The sequence below is a fragment of the Mesoplodon mirus genome, assembly GCF_964341445.2.
Source record: "Mesoplodon mirus genome assembly, chromosome: 7".
Classification (NCBI taxonomy): Eukaryota; Metazoa; Chordata; class Mammalia; order Artiodactyla; family Ziphiidae; genus Mesoplodon; species Mesoplodon mirus.
The window spans coordinates 80,736,362-80,755,685 of NC_138983.1; the positions used below are offsets into that span (position 1 = coordinate 80,736,362).

The 19,324-nt window shown below is 39.8% G+C and overlaps 1 pseudogene across 1 annotated transcript in view; it reads left to right on the forward strand.

Annotated features, from left to right (window-relative positions):
- Positions 1-14,847, forward strand: part of LOC309808828 (centrosomal protein of 78 kDa-like) — a 1,511,271-nt pseudogene extending 1,496,424 nt beyond the window's left edge. Inside the window, exons 12-17 of the transcript in view lie at positions 10,192-10,269; positions 11,739-11,905; positions 12,962-13,133; positions 13,456-13,503; positions 14,043-14,458; positions 14,679-14,847. The product of the transcript in view is annotated as a centrosomal protein of 78 kDa-like (transcript). The remainder of the gene's footprint in view (positions 1-10,191; positions 10,270-11,738; positions 11,906-12,961; positions 13,134-13,455; positions 13,504-14,042; positions 14,459-14,678) is intronic.
- The last annotated feature ends 4,477 nt before the right edge of the window (positions 14,848-19,324 follow it).

The following is a 19,324-nucleotide window of genomic DNA, read 5'->3' on the forward strand; positions in this document are numbered from 1 at the left end:
TCTGCTCTCTCACCAAGGCCACACACATTCCCTCGCTTATGGCCTCGTGGCAAGCGAATACTGTCAGTATCAGATTCTCCTTCCCAGTGGTCTTGGGAGACTGCCTAGTTGCTCTGTGAAAGGCACCACTGCTGAGGTTGAGAGAAGAGCATCTTGGGTGTCAGTCCTGGCCTTGCGTTCCCGAAGAGAGGGGTGTGCACCTCGTTCTCCTTTAGGGTTTTCCTAGGCTGCAGGGTTTGCTGCTTGTTGTCAACATGATGTCCTAGTGACTTGTCTTCTGCGTGGTTATATAATCCCAGCACAGTTCTTTATGATGTGTAGACTTTTATGGGGTTGTGGCCAGGTCAGTTTTAAATGTTTGGAAATGTCCTGTTGAACAACACTGCAGTGGCAGTGAAGCTTGCTGGGAGAATTGTTGCCCTAGTTTTGGCTTAAGGGTGGTGAGAAGATGAAATTTTTGATGGGTCAGTTTTAGTTGTGTGTGTGTATGTGATTTATCTTTTAAAATTCTAATGTCTATTATTCACAGCTTAGATATGTTGACTTTCTGATTATTCATCAGTCCCTTTACTGATGTATTTTCCTCTGAAAAACTACATTTTCTTCCAGACTGTTTTTGTCTGATGGTGAAGAATAATTTTTCATTTGCAGTATAAAGTTGATCTGAGAAGAAATGTTTACCTTGGATCTTCACTTGGCTTCTGTGAAAGAAACTTAATAAAATAATATGGGCAATTCCCATTACTAATCCTAACCACGTACAACAGAGGTCTGTACAGTAACATAGCAAAAATAAGTTCCTGTACTTTTACTTAGTCATTGCCTGTTTTACACTAAAGAGCAGTGAGAGACATTTATAAATAATGATACCTCAGATCACTTTTGTTAAATGTCCTCTAATATTTGGATATTTGGTATCTGGCTTGTGTTGTCTTTTATACAATCTTGTCTTCTTTCTTTGCACTTTAGTGTAACAACTCTGTGGTTTCCTATCTTCTTCTTGTGACACTCAGGTCCATCAGAATTTCCTGTGACTGTGGCAGTAGAGAGTCCTTCCTCCTCAGAAATCGAAGAGGTCGATGATTCCTCAGAACGTGTTCAGGAGGAGCCAGAGAAAATCCGTTTGAAACAAGAAGCATTGCAGGTACAAAGGTACCACTTTAAAGCTATAGAGAAGATTATTTTTCAAACGGAAGGCTGATTGCAACACAGCACACCTTGTGTGAGGGTTCTGTTTTCTCCTCCCACCTGCATTGTATCCCCTTGAATGGTTCCTTAAGCTTAGACCAAGGTGAATGGTGGACATTTGAACTCTAAGAAACGAAAATCAAAACATGTCGTTAGTAATATATTTTCCTTTCCTTAGAACCTTAGTATATTAGATTTAGGGTGAACCTTAGTGATCATAAGATAAGGAAATTGAGTTCTGAATGACTACAGTCAGCTGATTCAGTGCTCTTGTTTTACAGATGAGAAAATTGACAGTTCTAGTTGAACTCTCTTTTTATAAGAGGAAAATATGGCCTCATTTTAAATAAAAATAAAGTTGAAAAAAGTTTTGATGTTGATATTCTCCTTTCCTAAAATCAAAAATATCAAGAAGCTACGTTCTATTACCAAATAAACCTGACCTCTAATGTCATTCCATACTTTTGTTTGTATGGACAGAAAAGAAAAATTGATTTTTATAAGAAATTTTTGCACCTCAAAGTTAATATATTTATTTTATTTCAACTTTAATGCAGAGCTGAACATTTCTAGTAAATAAAGGAACACCATTTCGGGGGGACCTTGTCTTTGTGCTACAAAGTCCACGTTTAATTTTTTAAAATTATTTAATATGATTTTCTCTTCATATGAAACATGACACTTGACAGGTTTCAGAACTAATTATCCCATTATTGTAGGACTACGGGAATTACTCTTTGATTTTGAAAAGAGTTAGTTTTTTATTTTTTAATTAAAATTAATGATAATATAGAGAAATTTTAAGAAAAGAACTTAGAAAATTATGAAATGTTAGAGTAGGAGAAATCTATAGTTCATGTAGAGTTACTCCCTTTCGTTTTATAAATGAGCACCTACAATTTGTAGAACGTAAGTGGTTTATTAGTAAATGGCAGAGTATGACAAGACCCTAGAGCATCTAACCCGCATTCCTTGTCCTTTTAGTTGTGGTGTATTCATTTCCTTCACGAATAGACCACGAGATTGTATTTGTAAAAGCAGTAATAGACAGTGGGGAAGTCCAAGAAGTTTAAACACTGGGACCACAGAATAGCAGATTCAGAATGCACTGAGAACCCTTTTAGCTCTTCTCTGTTTTGACAAGACACTACAATGATGGTATCAAAGTGTTTAAGTATATATGCCCACAACAATCAAGAGATTTCAACATAGTTTTGAAAGAGAGAAGACAGGTGGAAGAGTGTGAAACTGAAGCAGTAGAACAGAGGAAAAGCATCACCTAGAATATGCACAGGGACCACGTGCAACTGAGGAGGATTCTGACCCCACCTGCAGAAGTAGCTCCGTGCTTTGATGCGTATGTAGGAGAGAGTGTGGAGTTAGTTAAAAGTGTGACTGAAATAGGGGAGCTCATTGAAGGGTTGTGTTTGGAGGAGTGGACTCCCAGCCCCGCCCTCACCCTCCTGAAATGAGATGATTTCATTTTGAAAACAGTGAAACTGGCGAGAACTGGGGCAGCTAGTGTGAGTTTTTTCACGCTAGAAAATTGTGTTTGGGGGAGATCCTATTACAGTTACTGCCCGCTTCTTCCTGCATAAGAAGCCAATCAATCGTTGACTTCAGGGATCTTTCTGCGCTCATTCTTAAATAGAAAATAACTGTCATTTGCCTGTTAGTTGAGTAAAGCTTACAACATGAGAGAGGGGGAAAAAGAGTGAAAGCATATCCTAGTAGGACCAGGGACAATTTAGGGAACAGAATAATTTAAGAAAAAACCCTAATTAGTATCCTGAGAGAGGTTTAAAAAGAGCTAGCAACTATAAAATAAGACTAGGGTATTAATGAAAAGGAGAATGGTCAGAAAGCAAAAGAGTTCTCCTGGAAATGCAAATATGGTTGCTGAAATAAATTCAGTAGGAATTTAAAAAATTTCTCAGTATATAAAAAAGAAAGACACAATGGAAAATGTGATAGAAATATGTTAGAGAGGCTGCATCTGGGAGATCCCACATGTTACTATTAGAAACTCCAGACCCAGAAAAAAAATGGAGGGAAGCTGTCAAAGGGCAACAAAATTCCCCACAGCTGAAAGTAGACATCAGGCCTCAGATTGAAAATAGTTATGCAAGATGAGCAAGAATAGACTCATACCTAGGCACCCTTCATTGTGAAACTTTCAAATACTGAAAAAATAAATTAAAATAGAATAAAATACTGAGAGGATACATCCATTCCAGAGAGAAAAATACTGGTCACCTAAAAAAAAAGGTTACAATCTGACTTTATCATACTTGTCATGAGCACCATGGATCCTGGAAGGCATTAGAAAGATACCTCCAAAGTTTTTCAGGCACATAATTTTCACCCTAGGGGTTTGTATCCAGCCAAACTATCAGTCATACGTGGAGGCTGAAGAAGATATTTTGTACCCAAAGAAATTTGAAAAATTGACTTCCTGTGCTATACCTTAAGCTATTTATAGAAATAATCCAGCAAAATGAGGCAATAAACCAAGAAGGAAGGTAATAGGGGATTCAGTGCAGATTGCAGCTAGTCTAGAATGGAGAGGCTTCTATTGATTGTGTGATTGAGAGCTTCGAAACACCTTGAGGCATATCGTACTTACTAGGTGTTAGGCACTGTTGGAAGGGAGGAGGGAGAGGAAGAGGAGAAGGAACTTGAACTCCAGAGGAGAAAAGGCTCTACGGACATAAACCTGAAGCACACTGAACTGTGGTTGATTTTTAACCTACTATTGGTGAGGAAGGGAAGAATCCACTTCAGCTTGACACTATAGATGTCCCCCTTTTCAGTGACACACAGGGGTAATGACCACGTATCTAATTTGTTGTCCAAACCGGAACTTGTCCAAACTCCTTACACTTCAACAGTGTAAGGAGGCACTCTAATGCTGTAACATCAGGACAACAGGTATAAACTGGAACAGCCCAAGGTGGCTTGGGGTATGTGGTCACCCTGCACAAGGGCAGTGACACTGGCACAGTATGGAACGAGGTGTAGTCTATACACAGAGACACAGTACATCTGCAGTGGGCAATATTAATTTCATTGTAATAATGGCAATACTGTCTTGGTTTGCAGCTTTTATTGTCAACTTGCATGTAAACACAAATAACTAAAGTAAACTATACTTAGTATGTATGAGTATTAACTTGGTATGTACTGAAATGTATTGTGTAGTAGTATGTACTTAGTATATATTAGGCTCTAAGTGTTTTTGCATATATTAACTCATTTAATCCTCTGAATAGCCTTATGAGGTTGGTGCTAATATCATTCCCACTTTTGAGAACAGGAAGCTAAGACAGGGAAGGAACTTGCCCTGGCTGTACCTAATTTAAGGTTGGATCGAGGCTTTGAGTTTAGGCTCTCTGCCTGTTCTCTTAAACCTTACTCCGTACTGACTCTCAAATAACAGAAGAATTAACTGCACATAGAATAGAATATAAATTTCAACTTTGACAACATAACAGCTAGGTTTGGAAGGTAGACAGGAGGTTGAAAAAAGGGAAGATGGTATGAATGTCCTTATTTTACAAAGCGTGACGTTGAGAGAGTTTCTAGTTGATCAACAATGTAGGTTTTTAAGTATATCACTACATGTCAAAGAGATCATGAGCAGTGGAATAACTCATGATGACATAACTTTACTGAGCAGTGTGGACATAGGAAAGAATGTAGAGGAACTAAACCCTTACTTGTTAGTAATTCAGAAAGTGAACAGATAATGCCTCCAATTTAGTGAGAAAATAGTCATGTGAGAGTATTACTTGGAAATGCAGAAAAATTCAAAATGACAATAGTTGGATCTCCCAGGTGGTGCAGTGGTTAAGAAACTGCCTGCCAAGGCAGGGGACATGGGTTCGAGCCCTGGTCTGGGAAGATCCCACATGCCACGGAGCAGCGAAGCCCGTGCACCAGAACTACGGAGCCTGTGCTCTAGAGCCCGTGAGCCACAACTACTGAGCCCATGTGCCACAACTACTGAAGCCTGCGCACCTAGATCCTGTGCTTCATAACAAGAGAAGCCACCGCAATGAAGAGTAGCCCCCACTCGCCGCAACTAGAGAAAACCTGCACGCAGCAACGAAGACCCAATACAGCCAAAAGTAAATAATAATAATAAAATAATAAAAAATAACAATATTTGACGTAAACCTCATAAAAAAGGAAATCCATACAGCCAGTAAACAGAGAAAAGTGTACAACTTCATTAAGTAATAAGTGAAAAGTGAGTCAAAACCAAGGAAACTACATGTCAATCAGATTGACAAATACATAAATAAAAAGTCTGGTAGTATCAGGTATTGTAGGCCTGAAGTACTATGGGAATCATCTACCCTGTTTATACTGGAGTATAAATCGACACAACTACTTTGGAAAGCATTTAGCCCTCTCCATCAACTGAAGGTATATAAATAGCCTGTGAGCCAGCAGCCCTCACCCCCGCCCTGTGTAAATGCACCAGAATAACGGGCACAGCAGGATTCCTGTCCATGATTTGCATTAGCACAAACTGAAAACAAACCAAATGTCCATTAACAGTCAAAAATAAATGATGTGTATTTGTACAGTGGGAAAACTATCCAGCAATAAAATTGAATGAACTAGAGCTACAGGCAGCAATGTGGATGAATTTTTTAAACCAATGTTGAGAGAAAGAAATAAGATAGAAAAGACTTCATATCCTATGATCCTGTACATAAAGTTAGATGTTGACACAACTAAACTCTTTTGTTAGGGATGCATGCAGGTTAAAGGAAATGACTGTCAAGAAGTGAGGTTGGTGTTTAACCGGGAAGAGGGAAGGAGCTTGTGATGAGAAAAGGATATGGGGGGTTTTTGCGATGCTGACAAGTATCAGTACTTTCAGATTCGAGTAGTGCTTATGTAAGTATTCTCTTTTTATTTGTCACATTGACAGTTTTGTTCTGTGCACTTCTCAGTACACATATCGTATTTTACAATTAAAAACTGCGTAAAGAATCGGTCGCTTCTTGAGTGCTGGATGTGGGAGTGGGATGAGACCGTTTCATTTTAAGCCCTTCACTACTGTTTGCATTCGCATGTTCATTCATTCAGCATTAATTGCACATATTCTATGTACCAAGCACTCTTCTAATTTTATATGTGTTTTAACTCATGTAATTCTCACAAGAGCTCTGTAATATGGGAGCTTATCTCCATTTTATAGATGAGGAAGTTGAGGCCTAGAGTTATAGAACTTGTCCAAGGTTCTGTAGCTAATGGGTAGTGCCAGGCCCATTTGCCTCAGAGAATCTGAATATTTACAATATAATCTAAAAGAGAAATTTAATGACTAATTATAAGCAAAAAAATTGCACACTAAAGAAGATGACAAGTTTTCATCTATCCAGTTAGAGAAAAACACACAGTCTGTCTTTCACACTCGTACATCTTATATGTACGTGTGTGGCAGGGATTTTCCTTATTAAGCAATTATTTATTGACCGTCTACGTTGTGCTAGGCACAGGTGCTGGGGATAAACACTTAATAAAATACACCCCCTATCTTCAAATAACTTGCACTCTAAGTGAGGAAGTAAGCCAACAGTTATAGTAGAGGTTATATACCAAGTGATACATCGCTGATGGCAGTGTAAAATCTCAGAAATCTTTTGGAAAGAAGTCTGGAGGTAGGTACCTCAGAGCCTTAAAAATGTTCATTTGCTTTGATCTCAAACTCATTTTTATGGATTTATTGTAAGAATGTTATTCTCAATATGGAAAAAGGCCTTCATGCATAAAAACGGTTATTTTGTCTGATAATACTGAAAAGTTGGAAAGAATTTAAATGTGTAAAATGGTTAACCAGTAAACCCACTCAGTGGAATATTTTGTAGCCCACACAAAAAAATCAAGGTTATGAATCCCCTGATTATATGAGAAATGCTTGATTTCAATGTTAAATGGAGAAAAGTTGAACATAAAATTTGATATCCAATATGATGGGAGCTTTGTCCCAGAAAAATCACCCTAGCCAGTGTACAGAAGGGTGGAATGGAGAGCAGATGGCAGGAAGGAAAATTATTCCAAAGCCTTATCATTAGTCTTACTTAAGTAATAGAATATCAAGCAATTTTACTTTCTAACTTTTTTGGTTCCATATTTCCATGTAAGGGACATGAATTCTGAATATACTTTGTAGGAGGAGGGTACACTTTTTCACAAAAATTGAACACTGTGTTCTAATTCCCTCCATTAGAGGGAGAAACTGTTGCATGTAATTGCACTTTGATGTGCTATTTAGAACCAGTCAGGAATTTTAATCTACCTTCCTCTGACCGTGCTGAGGGTTTTTTGTTTTTTTGTTTATTTGTTTAGAATTTCTTTGAAATCAGTTTTAGAAGATTGATTAAACCATTATATTAAAAGTAGAGGAATTTTGCAATTTTTTTCCCTTTTTCCCCATTGAAAACTTGACTGGCTTTAGTAATGAACCATTAAAGAATTTGAAGTTCTTAGACTCTCAATTTTTTAAACATGTTCTGAATATAAAAATATATGTTCATTGAGCAAATGTTTGAAAACAATGAACTTCTTGAAGGAAATAAAAGCCACCTCTGCATGTACACACACCTAATCTGCTCTTTTGTCTTAAAAAAGTATCCGAAATATTTTGCCATGTCACTAACTACTCTTCTACATCAGAGAATTTGATTAAGCTTATGCATCATCTCCCAGGAAAAACGCACAGATATATTTTGAATGTAGCACTCCTGAAGCCCATTCATGAACTCTGGTTGAGACCTCTTGTCATTCTTAGTGGCTTCATAGCGCATTCCTTCAGACGATGAGCTGTTTTTATTTAAACCAGTCCCAATTCGGAGGCTCTTAGCTTTCTTCTAGGGTTTGGTTATAAACAATCTTATGAAATCATGTTTGTAGATAAATCTTTGCCCACATCTTTGATTTCCTTAGGGTAAACTCCTGATGTAGGATTGTTGTTAGGTACCAAAAGCTACTGTCCAGAAAGTGATACCAGCTCCTCTCCCAATGATGGCAGGTAATAGAGTTCCTCATTCTTTAAGTGATTGTTCAAAGCAGTTAACATGTATAAATATACCTTACTGTTTTCATAAGTATAGGTATTATGATTGTTTATCACTGCATAAGAAACCACCCCAAAACAGTGGCCTAAAACAATGACAATCATTTATTTTGCTCACGAACCTGGAGGTTGAGTAGAATATTAATTCTTTTACTACACTCTTACTGACTGAAAACAATACCTATATGACTAGCTCAGAGTTCTGTAGGTCAGAAGTCCAGGCACAGCGTGACTGGGCTTCCTGCTCAGATACACATGGGAACATGTGGGTTCCCTCCTGAGAGTGTTAAAGCACGTGAAATTTAAGTGTAAGATATTGAGCCCCAAACGTTGGATGTTCACCATAGTTTGTGTGGGCCACAGAGCTGAAATCAAGATGTCAGTCTGGCTGTGTTAGCGTCCAGAGGCTCTGGGAAAGAATGCCTACAGGCTTCTTCCGGCTTGTTGGCATAATTCAGATTCTGCAGTTGCAGGACAGAGGTCCCCATTTCCTTGCTGGCTGTCAGTCGGGGGAGAGTTTCAGCTCCTAGAGGCCTCTCGCTTGCCTTCCCTGCCGCAGCATTGGACCTCTTCAGAGCCAGCAATGGAGAGTCTCCCTCTTGTCCCTTTTGTACTTCAATTCAGGAAGAGTTCAGGTCCTTTTCATGGGGTGCCTGAGTAGGCCACATCCACCTAAAATAATCTCCCTATCTTAAAAGATCAACTGATGTTGAACCTTAATTCCATGTGCAAAATCCCTTCACTACAGCACCTACATTTAGAGTTTGATTGGATAAGTGGAAGGTTTGTGTACTTCAGTAAGTGGTCATCTTGGGGGCTCTGTCAGAATTCTGCCTATTGCAAGCAGTGTCCCCACTTCAAGGACCGAAGTGTCTTAGTTCCTAAAACTCCTAAGATAGTTTATCAGTGTTCATTTTATTTCAGTGACCTTGGTGAAGGGAGGACTACCACCTCCGTGAGCAGGAATGGCAGCCAGCTTCCTGAGTCCACAGTGTGGCTCTGTTACTTAGTGGTGTGACCTCGGCTGTGCTGCTCTACTTACTCTACTTCTCTGCCTCTGTTTCCCTCATCTGTAAAATAACATGGAGTTAGTGATCATTCTTTCCTCGTAGGGTTTTTTGTTTTATAAATTTATTTTTGGCTGCATTGGGTCTTTGTTGCTGCTCGCCAGCTTTCTCCAGTTGCGTCGAGCGGGGGGCTACTCTTCGTTGCGGTGCGGTGGCTTCTCTTATTGCGGAGCACAGGCTCTAGGCGCGCAGGCTTCAGGAGTTGTGGCACGTGGGTTCTAGAGCGTAGGCTCAGTAGTCGTGACGCACAGGCTTAGTTGCTCTGCGGCATGTGGGTTCTTCCTGGACTAGGGCTCGAACCCGTGTCCCCTGCACTGGCAGGCGGATTCTTAACCACTGTGCCAGTAGGGAAGCCCCCTCTTAGGGTTTTGATGATTCGATTATTTAATACCCAGGGAACTCCAGGAACAGTGCTTGACTGTAAATTGCTTTAAAAGTGATCACTTTTTTAAAACATGCTTTTGAATCTGCAATTATGCAATTCAGGTATGCTAAGCAGGTTCGTTAATAGGACTTCCTGCTATAAAGAGACCCACAAATAAAAATAGAATTTTTCTTTCTTGGTCGTAACTTCTTATTTCTGACTTACTATGTTATATGCATATGCCTTTTATGGTGGGCTGCCACAAATTTATGTTGGAAAGAGTGGAATTTAAATAAATCTTTATAAATTTGATAGATTTTGATCATTAATTTCACTGGCATGGTATGATATGACCAGTAGCAGACTAAAATCTGAGTTCACTTCTGGCTCTGCCCCTAAATCCTGATGAGACCAATAGCTGGAAAGGCTTTTGGATATTATACTATGAATTAGTTATAATATTGACTCTGTTTGCTTAGGAAACCCTGGAGCAGTGCCTAAAGCAGTTAAAGGAGGAAAGAGTAATAAGACTGAAGGCTGATAGACGAGTCAGTGAGGTAAACACGTTTCATCTGCTTTTGAGAGTGTTTTGGTTTTATTTTGATTTGATTTTAAGCCATATACACATATTTTGTAAGCTTTAGAACTGTAATATGTTGCAAATTGGTGGTATCATATGGACTTTTGCATTTACTGGTATTTAGTGATCATATGATCTATATTCCAGAAAGCATGTTTTTAAAGATGTGAAAATCTGGTTTTGTGTATGTGTGTGTGTTTGTGTGTGCTTTTATATGACATTAGCTTATTTCCTGTTCATGATTCTTTGATTCAAGAAGGCACCTTCTGTGCATGTATTGTATATACAGTAACATAAAAGACATGATGAGACTCTCCTGGCAATGAATTAGGAAAGTGAATCATTGAAATAAATTTAAGATATTGGAAAACTTCTAAGAATGCAATGAAAGATAAAAATATATACTATGAGAATTACATTAGGTAATGTGCATGAAAGCAGGGCATAATCTAAAAAGTTCTATCTAAATATAATTTATCACAGGGTGAGTGTAGGGAGGAATTTTTGAAAGTGCATCCATTGGATTGGCAGACACTCATTCAATAAATGTTGAGCACCTGCTCATGTAAGGCAAAAGGGGCATCATGAACATTAACGGCCTTTCTGAGAAATACGAGAGTTGAGCTTACAGGGGGTTTTAAGTGCGTAGATGATGAGCAGAAGGGGAAGAGTGCACGGGGGTGAATATGTTGAAGAAGCCAAAGAAAATATTGGTGATCGTACATTTAATAAATTGGGTTGGGTATGATTTAGGACTTTTAAACGTAAGCATTAGATATTTTACTCACTAAAGTTAATTCTTAACATTCAGCAGAGTTGTAATATGTTTTGTTCAAATCAGATTCTATAACTCACTTTCTAATTTAAGGGAAACTTAAAGCAGGTCATTTTCTAATGTGGAATGAGGCTCCATTATGAATTGAACCAGTTAGAAATGTGATCTTTTGTGAAAGATCATTAATAAAACGGTAGCTTGGGTTTATTTATATACCACCTAAGTGTTATATAGGAAACTTTGTTGGGTGCCTGTGAGTTTTGGTTATTATGTGATAAGGTCTCTGTCTTTACTGGCGGAGGGTTACATTAATTATAAATTAATTACATTTTGAGTGTTTTAGTTTTGTTCCTTGAAACTAGGCAAGACTACTTTTTGTTTGTTTGTTTGTTGTTTTTTTGGGTTTTTTTTTGCGGTATGTGAGCCTCTCACTGTTGTGGCCTCTCCCGTTGCGGAGCACAGACTCCGGACGCACAGGCTCAGCGGCCATGGCTCACGGGCCCAGCCGCTACGCAGCATGTGGGATCTTCCCGGACTGGGGCACGAACCCGTGTCCCCTGCATCGGCAGGCGGACTCGCAACCACTGCGCCACCAGGGAAGCCCAAGGCAAGACTACTTTTGATGACAATGAGAAAAAATCATGTCAGACGTTTTCAGTCTTCTTGTATAGCTGGAACATGAAAATGCCCAGTTAAGAAACACAACTTTCTCTTTGTCTGAAGCCCTTCATGCCCACTCATTGACAAGCATGATCCTGGATGATGAAGGTGTTTTGGGCAGCACTGAGAATTCTCTTCAGAAGTTCCATGCTTTCCTGGTTCTCCTTAAAGATGCTGGGTTAGTTGATTTCTCTTCCTGGCATTCTTCTCTTTGCGACTCTAATGGTAGTTTGCTGAGGAACTGGAGCAATTTTCATCACTTACGTGGCTATATTTAGCCAAATTTAGTGTAATTATAGGTAATATAGTTGACGTTTTAAAATGAGGAATTAAATTTTTTAAGAAATGCAAATAGGGAAGCCTGCTTTGGTAGAGTGGGGAGCCCATTATAAAAGAGTAACCTGTAGACAGAGTAATTAGTAGGTATAGTTGTTTTGTAAAGACTAAATTAAAGGCAGTTTTCATTGAAAATAGTCGGGAATGCATAAGAATTTTCCTATCTTTCACTTCTTTTGCTTGTTTGATAAGTTTGAATTAAAGTTATCTTTGCCTTAGACATAAAAATGATTATTAATCTGCAGGGGAGATATAGGTCAGTGGTTCTCAACCGGGAGCAATTTTGCTGAAAGAGGGAAGTGGAGATTGATAGTTGGTTGATGGAGTGGTGTTTTGTCAGTGAATGAATTGGTGTTGGTGTTGGGAAGGAAGGAACAAACACATTCTTGGAAACTGGAGGAAAGGTGGTAAAGAAGTGTGGGAATGGAGGTGTGACAGGCAGTGGACAGGGTGCACGGTACATATTGAAGCTGCTAGTGAGACAGTGGGATGTCTCCTAGAGGATGAATCTGGAAAGGGCTGAGGATTTGGGGGAGAGAGAGGCTTGTAGTCTGGAGTAGGATGTTGGCTTTTAAGATTTTAGAAGTAATGCTTCCCTGGTGGCGGGGTGGTTGAGAGTCCGCCTGCCGATGCAGGGGCTAAGGGTTCGTGCCCCGGTCTGGGAGGATCCCGCATGGCGCGGAGCGGCTGGGCCCGTGAGCCATGGCCGCTGAGCCTGCGCGTCCGGAGCCTGTGCTCCGCAACGGGAGAGGCCACAGGAGTGAGAGGCCCGCGTACCGCAAAAAAAAAAAAAAAAAGATTTTAGAAGTATTTCATGATTGTAGGTCTGGGGAAATCTAAACTGCTCTTCTGTGATTATAATAACCTTTGTCTTTTCTCCATTCCTCCTCTCGTCTAGGCTTGGGCAGTTGGCCACAATGGCTGGTATAGATCAGTCAGATTTTCATTTACTAGGTCGTCCCCAGGTGAATTCTACTGTTAGTAGTCCACCTAAAGAAGAAAAGAAGGCACTTGAAGAAGGAAAATCAGAATCAAAACAGGGTGCCCCATAACAAATGCAAAATAGCCAAGTAAATGGACAGAACAGCACTTAATGATTCTAAGAGTGATTAGCAAAAAGGAAATGACCAAGTCAGGGAGAAAACAATAATGATCAGTCTCTAATAGTTCACATGCTCGGGAGCTAGAAGACTCTGGAGTCCTTTCCAAATCTGAGATTAGTAAATGTGTGCCCATTTCATGATACTGTACTTTTGTAAATAAGGAGACTGGAAGTTCTTTAGAAAATTTATGAGTTAAAGCAAACTATCCTTAATGAAGAAAGAAGACATTAGAGAAAATATTCCAGATTTTAAATTGTATAAATGCCTATTCTGTTCATATTTTATCTAGGTTTCTATTTGTATGCAGTCAGCTTACAATGAAGGAACACTAATGAAGGTACACATACTGATATAATTTTTAAAATAAGTAATCCAGACATAGCTAATAAGTAACATATTAGAGTGAATCACCTGGTTATGGGAATGGGAGGGGAAAACCTGTCAGCTTTTCCTCTAGCCTTACTTGGAGCCCCCATCAGCCAATCTCAGAGTGGTCTTGGGAACTGACAGCTTGAGAACACAGTCTGGTCACAAACTATATACGGTTTACATGTGCCTGGAGGATAGAAAAGAAATTAATTATCTTACAGAATAGGGTTTTATTTTTAGTGAGGGAAAGGAAATGGGTAATAACTACCCCAATCACCAAAGTCTGAAAACGTAGCGGACATAGCCTTGGTTATAGCTAGGTTAAGCTGAGAATCACTTGGCAAGATATAATTACAAAAAAAAACTGGCTCTGAAATCTTCTGATTAATCAATGGACTGTGTTAATAATAAGATTACAGAGTAACATTGAAGTTTTGAACTCTACTTTTTAATGGTTGGCTTTGTTCATCACTGAATTTTTGTCTTGTCTTTTGTCTTCCCCTCCACTTTCCGAAAATTACAGGTGATGCTAGGATTCCTTTGCCTCTCGACTCCTTCCGTGTCCCAGCGCCTACTCAGGAGGCCTTAGAAACTTCCAAAGACAACCTGGGGGTCCCAGTCACAGAGCAGCGGCAGGAGTCTTTTGAAGATTTCATTGCTAGAACATGTTCTCCTTCAGCAGACGTCATTTCTGGAACTGGAAGTCAAAGAAAAGAAGAAGAATTATCTAGAAATAGCAGGTCTTCTTCAGAGAAAATGAGCAAAGCAGGTGAATAGACCAAAAACTACTCTGCTAAGAAACAACCTGGGAAGGACCTGCATTCCTGCTCTGACTCACCTGTAAAGCAGAAAAGCAAAGGAATTGGGCAAAATAATTCTTTGGTTAATAAACCAATTAAAAGTGAGTCTTCGGGGCCTCCCTGGTGGCGCAGTGGTTGAGAGTCCGCCTGCCGATGCAGGGGATACGGGTTCGTGCCCCGGTCTGGGAGGATCCCATATGCCGCGGAGCGGCTGGGCCCGTGAGCCATGGCCGCTGGGCCTGCACGTCCGGAGCCTGTGCTCCGCGGCGGGAGAGGCCACAGCAGTGAGAGGCCCGCATACCGCAAAAAAAAAAAAAAAAAAAAAAAAAAAAAAAAAAAAAAGTGAGTCTTCGAAAAAATACATTTCTGTTAAGAAAGAGAGTAGAATAGTGACTGTTTCATCAAAGACAACTAAAAGTAAACTCAGTCTACTAGAACAGTCTGAAAGTGATACTCTTGGATCTGATTGTGAATTTCAAGAAAGCATCCATACTCTATCACGCCTAACATAGGTCTAAATATTTTAAAATTATGCTTTTGCCTTCAAATTTTCATAAATTACTTATGTTTTTATTATAGCATATGGTGTTTTCAGTTACTTGACTGGAAGCCATTAGAGAAAGATTTTTTTATCTATACTTTTTTATTATAATGAAAGTTTGGGTGTACTTTTCCTTGTAACACTTTGCACCATTCATTCAGCTAGTGTATACTGAGGGCTTCATATATACAGTACTTTTCTGGGTGCTGTTGCTTTCAGCAGTGAACAAAATAAAGCCTTTACTCTCATGGAACTAGCACTCTGTGGTGGGAGAAAACATAAACAACAAAGCAGGCTAAGGGTTAAAAAGAGATGGGAATAATAAATGGAATAGTTTTACCATTTGGTTAAACATCAAACTATTATATAAATCACACGGCCAGAAGCCATTGACATATTTTAATTCATAATAACCAGAGAGCCTCAAACATTTACCAAGGCACTTAACCGTGTTTATGGATTACAGCAACGCTCTGAGGTAGGGAACTCTTACCATCCCCATTTTATAGATGAACAGTCTGAGGAGACATTATGTGAGTTGCCCAGAATTGCACAGCTATAAGTAAGTGGGAAGTTGCAATGTGACCCGAACCCATGCTCTTTTTTTTTTAATGTATGGACTTTATTATCTTTCATTTGTTTCTGATTTATGTGAATTTTTTCTTTAAAGATTTTTTCTGATGTCAACCATTTTTAAAGTGTTTATTGCATTTGTTACAGTATTGCTTCTGTTTTATATTTTGGTTTTTTGGCCTCAAGGCATGTGGAATCTTAGCTCCCCGACCAGGGATTGAACCCTCACCCCCTCCATTGGAAGGCAAAGTCTTAACCACTGGACCACCAGGGAAGTTCCCCTTACGTGACTATTTTTCTGGCAATTTTTTTAAATTTTATTTTTTATTGACATACACTTGAATTACAGTGTTGTGTTAATTACTGCTGTACAGGAAAGTGACTCAGTTACACATTTATGTACATTCTTTTTCATATTCTTTTCCATTACGGTTTATCACAGGATATAGAATATAGTTCCCTGTGCTCTACAGTAGGACCTTTTTGGGGTTTTTTTAAATACATGCACTTTTTAAAAATAAATGTATGTATGTATGTATGTATGTATGTATTTTTGGCTGTGTTTGGCGTTTGTTGCTGCACGCGGGCTTCCTCTAGTTGAGGTGCACATGCTTCTCATTGTGGTGGCTTCTCTTGTTGCAGAGCACGGGCTCTAGGTGCCTGGACTTCAGTAGTTGTGACATCCGGCTTAGTTGCTCTCTGGCATGTGGGATCTTCCCGGACCAGGGCTTGAACCCATGTCCCCTGCATTGGCAGGCGTATTCTTAACCACTGCGCCACCAGGGAAGTCCCATGTAGGACCTTTTTGTTTCTCCATCCTGTATATACACCAGTTTGCATCTGCTAATCCCAAACTCCCAATCCAACCCTCTCCCACCCCCTCCTCCTTGGCAACCGCCAGTCTATTCTCTATGTCCTTGGCTATGTTTCTGTTCACACATAGGCTGTAACCAGGCTCTTAATTACTTTGTTATCCTGTTTCCTTGTTAAGAGAAGAAGGGTTTAAGGAAGGCACTGAGAGAAGCCAGTGACCAGTAGAAGTGCAAAAACAGTGGGGCTGTCAGAAAGCACACCTGTCTCCTTCCCCCATCTGAGCAGAATTGTTAAATGGCAGAGTATGTAAGAGTATGTGATGACACATCTCTGGATTAAATGATGTCTCCCTGGTAAAACATGCACAGATAAGTCTTTAGTTCAGTCAGACTGAAAGATGAGATCAGAGAAAAGCTGGAGTGTCAGATTTCTGGTAGAAGGTCCTGCCTGATTGTTACTAAGAGGGCTACTACAGTACTAGTTAGTTCCTTAGTCATGGGTTGAGTGTTAGAGGAGTGAAACAACGAGCAAGATGTAGTGTTGGCCCTTTAGCAGTGGAGTGAGAGGGGAAGACGCACAGATGTCTCATCCTGCACGTGACCTGCCGTGACGGGCATATTCAGGGCGTTTAGTCAGTGTTTGTGGAAGAAGAGGGGGAGCCATGAGGCAAAGAAAAGTCATCAAAAGAGGCAGTCCCTAAGCTAAGTCTTAAAGGACTCGTGAGAAACTGGTGAGTCAGCCGGTGAAAGGCAAGGATACTCAAGGCAGAGTGGACAGCGGAAGTCCAGAGCCGTGAGTGTGCGAGGGGTGTGTCACAGAGCCACAGGCACAGGCTCTGGAGGATCAGTGCAGTGTCCCCAGGCAGCGGCAAGTGCCCCTAAAGGAGGCAGCGAGGAGGAGGAGAGCGGGTCTTAACCACCCATGTGTGTGGAGCTGGTTTCCTCAGAAAATAGCTAAGAATGGAAGGGACAAGTTCAGGTGGCATTTTAGACCACTGACGTCAGTATGGATGAGGAATCTGAAGAAGCCTGGAGATAATTATGCCAGACTCTTCTGAGGAGCAGTGCTTTATATTTTCAAGTGGGATTTTCACGCTGCCACCTCCTCTCCTGTCCCTACTGAAAGGTTTATAGGCCGGCAGAAGGGAGAACCTGGCTTAAGTAAAGTTAATCAGGTTCCTTTACTGTACAGCTTCTCGGGGCTGCTGTAGGCTAATGTTCATTCTGGATCGTCACAGCAGGCGTATGGTACACAGCCATCCTCAAAGCTATTTGACCCTAGAGTCCTTTTCTAATAGAATGTCTAACAACTGGTTCCACCAAACAGCAATTTCGTAACTTCTAGACCAGGTAACGGCAAGAAGAAAGGGGTCTGAAATAAGGTATAGATGAAGGGAGGAAATAAGTTCTAATTGTATTTAGGAAATTACCAGCAAGACTTGACCTTGGGAAGTAAGGAAGAAGTAGGAGGCGGAGGCTGAACCCCCATCTGTGTGACTAAGGTTGGGTGGTGGTATCATTGAGTTTGGAAATAGGGGATAAAGAACTGAAGTGGGGAAAAGACTTTAGTTCTGGACATGTAGAATTTGAAAGCACCTGTAGAATTCCGAAGACAAACTGGTAGATAACTGGACATGCACGTGAAGACATGGAAAGATAAAAATTTGAATGTCATCAGCACATAGCAGCCATTAAAATCATGAAAATGGATGAGATTTCAGAGAATTGTGAGTACTGACAACGTTTAAGTAATAAGCAGAGAAAGAATTCTGGGAAGGAGAGAGGTGATAGAGTTTCAAGAAGGAGGAAGTAGATGACAGTGTCATCCTTCAGAGAATGTAAGTGTCCATTGGATTTGGGCAGTTAGGTCCCCAGTGACCTTAGAGCAGTGCAGTGAAGTGGTGGACGAAAAGCCAGATGGCAATAAACTGAGGGTGTAGGGCTGCCTGTCGGGGCCAGGCGGGGCTAGTGAGGACAGTGGGAATAGGCTACTCTCAAGGAGTTTGGATGAAAAGAGAAAATAATTAGCAAAAAAGAATTTTTTAGAATGAGAAGGACTTCTATTTTATATGTTGAAATGAAGGAACCAATAAAGGAGATCCTGAAGATGTAGACAATAATTTAGAGAATTGGGGAAACATGGACATATGAATAAGAAAAAAAAAACCTTGCACAGTATATAAAAATCACTTGTATCCTTCGAGCTGGATGGATACTGGTAAGTTTGGGAGGAAATAAAGGTAAGAAGAGATAGAAGTTAAAGAAGTTTATACTGATAGCCTCAGTTTTCTTTGACACAGATTTTTCAGAGACACATATATATGCATACATAATTACCGTTTGAAAATTCTTTCATAGTTACATGTTTTATTAATCACGTCTGAGAAAAGTCACTGATTTTCATTTTGTACAGCATTATCTTGTAAGGACAAGATACAGTAACAACTTCCATGCTTTTTGCATATCAGAGCTGACATTGAAAGTATCTGCATAATTGAATTTTCACTTCTTATTTGTAATAAGTTTATCCTTAGGAGGATACTTTCATAGTGTTTGATCACAGATGAGTTTGGGCATTGCTATCACTCAATCATGTTAAGCATCTGTCAGGTTCTCTCCTATACTATATATTAATTTTTTGTCCCTTAAGCAAATATTTATTGGCGGCCTGTGGGAGTAAGATACACCTAGGTCCTCTTTCCTTGGTATATTCACAAAAGCCTCTGAAACTAAATTTCCAAGTCAGGCCATACTAAGGCCTGGCATAATAAGTTTTCATTGTTAACAGTTTTTTTGTGTTTGTGGGGGTTTTCTGTTTTTATTTTTTTGAAGCAAGGATAAGACACTGTCTTAACTCAGTAGTTGTCCATTCATTAATAAGTCAAAGAAGACGTTGATGAAGCATGGTGTTTTGAATATCCTTTCCACAGAATAGGTAATGGGCCATCCTGAAACTCTGGTGAGATGCTTATCATTTTCAGATTTTGGAGTGGCTGAGAAAACCCTATTACACCTTGAATTATCACTAGAAACATGAATTCAGCCAAATAAAAACAGTGCCTC